We start from the raw sequence: 5,747 nt of genomic DNA on the forward strand, positions 1-5,747 counted from the left end.
AACTACAGTTCCCAGGATTCTGAATGAAAAGCCATGACAGTTAGAAGTGGTACTATACTGCTTTAAACGTATAGCGCAGATGGAACCATAGTCCTGGTTTCCTTCCAGATTTTCTGCCTAGCCACAAGGAATGCAATATCATTTGTCAGAAAAGCAAGGGTTGGTGAGAATCCCAAAGTAAAAAGAAAATGGACACTTGAGGCCTGAATGTAATTCGTTGGTTTCTCCAAGAAGATCATTTGCACTCACTTGCAGGTATGGAAATGGACTGCATGGAGCTACTGAGAGTAGTTTCATATGAAAGCAATTTGACTTGATTTTTGCTATTCTGTCTAAAATCCTTTTTCACTGAGAATATGACTTCATACAGCAGCAGTGGCTGGCTTAGTATTGTAATGGATTTGTGGGTGCCCAGGTTTCAGGGTTCCCTGCCTCCTCTTCGATTCCTAGGTGTCGAGGTTCAAGCAGTGTTTAGACGACTAAGGTGAGCTTACTGACATTAAAATTAGCAGTGTAAAAATGCAATCTATGCTGGTTTATTATTATTATACCTGTTCAGGAAATTGGCTGATAAAGGTGCCATTGATTAAGAAACAAAGGGAGCAGTAGAGGACCAGGCCATTAAGAGCAATTGGCAATGCAAATACTGCCCCCCCCTTGCCCTGCTCTGAGCAATGGACAGAGACAGAATAATTGGGAAGGGGAGGTTGCCAGGGTTACAGCATGCATGCATGCATGATGATAATAAAATAATAATAAATAATAAATAACAATAATAGTTTGCCCCAGTCACTACAGGAAAAAGTGTCCTTTTCCAGGAGGTCCTCTGCTTATTTATTGAAGAACCAGCTAACACCTTTGTTTGCAGGATGTTTGCCCTTAAAGGCCTCTGCATAAACTATACACAGGTAAATGGGAAATGGTTCCATTTAGCAAACATTTGATCATGGAGGTAACCTTTCTTCCATTTACTAAACAAACAGATCTTTGTGTCTTCAAAAAGGAAATGTACTCTGTGTTTTCCTATACTTAGTGAAACACCAGAATTTTACTCCAAATAATGAACCTAATAACCACATTCCTCTGGAAACACATATTTTGGAAACAGAACCATTTCTGTTGGGTATCATGCAGTTCAGGGAAAGAGCCGCTTTGGATGTAGGACATTTTGATCAAAGAAATCAGTGTGAATCCTCAAAATGCAAATCTCTTTAATGGCAACCTGTATAATTGCAAAAAGAAGTCATACAGAATCCATTTTATTTTGATACAAGTTTTCTGCAAATCCAGGGAAGGAGGAGTGAGGGAAGATCTACACCAGGAGCAGGGGAGGGAAGAAAGGTCAACATTGGGATCTGTTGTCCCATTGGATTCTGCCGCCTGAGGTGGTTGTCTCACTTTGCCTCATGTGTGGGCCGACCCTGTCTCTGAACATGCTTAGTTTCTCATTAGTATGTGTCTCAGTGGGTCATTTCATGATTTGATGAGGTTCCTTTTGAACGCAAACAAGTATTTGCTGACTACATTCTTTTTACAAAAGTACTGTTCCAAGGTAACACTTTGGTTTTTGCCAGTGATTCCAGAGAACCTCAATGCTCTTTCTTTGGCTGTTACTGCCAGTGTAAAATAGGAAGGCACTAAACTTTACCCTTTTCAAGAAAGAAGGAAGCAACCCTCCAACAACATGCAGTGGGCTCAGCTAGCATGAAGGACCAAGCCCAAGATGGGAAAACTGTTTCTATGAAATGTGGATGACAACCTGATGTAGATGGGAAATCTGGGCTTTGGTGCTTGGATATGCATCTGAGCACATCCAATATGAAATTAATCACAAATGCTCAACCATGCAAACAACCTTGTTTATTGCAGAAATATCTATTCCACAGTTCAAGCAAGCTCACAGCCTCCGGAACAAAAGAATATATAAATACAGCTGAAATGTAAAAACAACATACAGTCAAACCTTGGTTCCCAAACGCCTCTGTTTTGGAATGTTTCGGCTCCTGAACATCGAAAACCGGGAAGTAAATCCTCCGGTTTTCAATCATTTTTCAGAAACTGAATGTCTGACACAGCTTCCACCTGAATGCAGGAAGCTCCTGCAACCAATTGGAAACTGCACCTTGGTATTGTTACCGGTAGTTTATGAACCATCTTCAGAAGAAGTCCAACATATAACATATTTGCATAGCTAATAAGGACAACTCAGGCTACATCTCTGTCCAGGCAGGGTGGCAGCTACCACACTAACATAAACTGGTAGGAAACAAAGATGGATTAAGGAGCACCCTGAAGTGGTATGTCTATTCCATCAAGGGGACTGCAACCCAGTCCAATACAGAGTAAACACCACTAATCCAGACAGATGAGCCACCCACCAACATTTCTGTCTTTTTCTGGATGTAGCTTCAGTTGATGGGCCCTCATCCAGTTTGGTAATTGTCATCAATTAATTGAGCTTTAATTGAGATTCAAGTACATACACTCTCATTGTGGTTTGGTAGTGGTAGAACAAGCGTAGGCAAACTCGGCTCTCCAGATGTTTTGAGACTACAATTCCCATCATCCCTGACCACTGGTCCTGTTAGCTAGGGGTGATGGGAGTTGTAGTCCCAAAACATCTGGAGGGCCGAGTTTGCCTATGCCTGTGGTAGAAGGTAGCATGGCTGTACTTAGATGCATCATACCAAGCAAGCGAATTAGCTGCCTAATAACTCTTATGTCCTGGAGCTGTAAGTAGCTCTTTCCTAGAAGGAAATATGTAGTGTCTAGAGTTTGTGGGTCACTGTGCTTTGACCTCAGTTGCTAGCTGTATACTCAAGTTTGCCTAAAGGAGTTCTGGTCTACCTTGCAGTAGCTATTTCTAAACTGCCCTTATTCTGCTCTCTATTGCTTCTTGCTTCCTTCCATAAAGCAGATTATTGAAATTCTTTATTTCTTTAAACATCTTTTCATCTGTTGCTAAATGGAACGATAAACCTTTTATTAGAGGCTTTTTAGACTGGCTTATTATTTTCCTTATGGAGCTCTTGAAAATCTGTGCACCATCTATTATTTAGGATATTGTGAAATTGAACCAATTTGCTTTCTTCCTAGCAAGCTGCAAGTATTTATCTGTTCTGTACCAATTTCATGCCATGTAAAATCACCATCTTCTTGATAAACTAGGCTGTCTATCCATGATCCTGGGCAGCTCACTCTAAACAAAATCTTTAACAGTATTACAATTAAAATGGTAAACAATGAATCAATCAATCAAACAAACAAACAAACATATTTGATACAAGTTCTTAAAGCTGTAATTTAAAAAATGCTGCCTCTTAAAATTCCATGATAAAGGAATTTATCTACATAAAAAAAACTCTTACTGCTTTGATTGTTTCAAAATCAAAGTGGTAGTTTGTTCCACTGAACACTTTGTAAACATGTAAAGACAAACCTAATTTAACTGTAATACAAAAAAGTTAACAATTAATTTCAGAATTCAGATGTACAATTTCTCAGAACTGGATAACAATAAAGTTTTAATCCTAGTAAAATAATCTGTAAATTTTGCTGTTATGTTTGCAGTTTAATGTGGAAATCTGTGGAAATCCTTCAATCACTGTCACTGACAGTAAAAGGTAAAGGGACCCCTGACCATTAGGTCCAGTCATGACCGACTCTGGGGTTGCAGCGCTCATCTGCAGTGCTCATCTCGCTTTATTGGCCGAGGGAGCTGGCGTACAGCTTCTGGGTCATGTGGCCAGCATGACTAAGCCGTTTCTGGCGAACAGTGCACGGAAATGCCGTTTACCTTCCCGCCAGAGTGGTACCTATTTATCTACTTGCACTTTGACGTGCTTTTGAACTGCTAGGTTGGCAGGAGCAGGGACCGAGCAACGGGAGCTCAGCCCGTTGCAGGGATTTGAACCGCTGACCTTCTGATCAGCAAGCCCTAGGCTCTGTGGTTTAACCCAAAGCCCCACCCGCGTCCCTCGTCACTGACAGTACCAGGCATTAATTTGTACATGCCTCTCATGGGAGCTTGGGAAAAGGATATGGGTAATACAAGAGTATCATATCTAAATATCTCTCCATCATTCCGGCGAACCAGTCTGTGCCTGTACCACATCCTTCAGTGTATCATAGGCCAAGGTATCCAGTTTGTAAGATTTATTAATGTCTGTAATTCTTTACCTGCCCCAAACATACCTCCTTCCTTGGAGGTTTTTAAGCAGAGCTTTGATGACTGTTATGGATGCTTCAACTGAGATTCCTGCATTGCAGGAGGTTGAACTAGATGACCCTTAGGGTTTTTTCCAATTCTACAATTCTGTGGTTGTATTAAAACTGAGGGCATTTGGGTAATGTAGCCTATGGTTACGTTGAGATGGCTATAGCTGGGAACCTATACTCTCCATACAGCATGCCAAAAACACTGCAGCCTTAGGCAGTGCTTTTTTCTGGGGGGGGGCGCAGGGGTACGCATACCCCTAAACATTTTGTGAATCTAAGTTTGGTTTCATTGAGGAGCAGTATTTCAATATGAGTAGGAAAATGAGAGTACCCCTAAGCATTTTTTAAAGAAAAAAGCACTGGCCTTAGGAGAGGAAAGAACTGCACTCATTGAGTGAATGATGCTGTTTATAAAAGTACAGTGGTACCTCGGGTTACAGACGCTTCAGGTTACAGATGCTTCAGGTTACAGACTCCGCTAACCCATAAATACTACCTTGGGTTAAGAACTTTGTTTCAGAATGAGAACAGAAATTGGGCAGCGTTGGCGTGGCAGCAGAAAGAGGCCCCATTAGCTAAAGTGGTACCTCAAGTTAAGAACAGTTTCAGGTTAAGAACAGACCTCCAGAACGAATTAAGTTCTTAACCCGAGGTACCACTGTACATAAAAGGAAAAGGGTGGTAGTTGTGCATGGGAACAGCTGCTTTCCCGTCAAGCTTTATTGCTGTTGTAGGCTTCAGCAGGGAGCATCTAGGCCTCTTAGAAAGATAGCAGAGAGAACAGGAAAACATTTGAGAATGATGGACAGCTGTCACAACTGCAACAGATAATAGAATCATAGACGTGTAGAGTTGGAAGTGACCCAGAGGGTCAACTAGTTCACCTCTTTCAATGCTGGGGCTCTTTTGCCCACTGTGGAACTTGAACCCATAGCTATGAGATTAAGAGACTCCTCCTCTACTGACTGAGCAGTCCCAGATGCCATATTGTAAAGACTTCTGAGAGTGGCAGAACAAGCAGTTCAGAAGAAAAAATAAATAAAGAGCAAGCAAGTAGGCTAGTGATCACTTTGGACATTATCACACACTGTTTATACCATTATGTTGCAACACTAAGAAGAGTTTTTCTGGACCAGGCCATCTATGTAATCTAACATCCGGTTTCTCCCCCCCCCCCTTTTTTATTGACTTAAGAAAATTATACAGACAGCAAAACGAAGAAGCCTAAATTAACATAGCCTTCTACCGATAAGAAATAATAACTACTATTACAATAATGAAAATACTAAAAATACATTTACATCCCCTTTTGAACTTCTATTCTGGTTACTATTCTAGAAGAATCTATTATATCCTTTGCTGTCCCATATATTATTTTATTTCCCAAATTCAACCTAACCCTCCCCTCCTCCCCACTGCTTCCCTTCACCTGTGTGAGATCTTCCCATCATCATATTTTTTTCTAGTTGTTTTAATAAAATAGAATAACATGGAAACTGTTAAATTATAATTACTTCTTTTGTCCTGTT

The sequence above is a fragment of the Podarcis melisellensis genome (genome assembly GCF_964234715.1).
Source record: "Podarcis melisellensis genome assembly, chromosome: 5".
In the NCBI taxonomy this organism is placed as follows: domain Eukaryota; kingdom Metazoa; phylum Chordata; class Lepidosauria; order Squamata; family Lacertidae; genus Podarcis; species Podarcis melisellensis.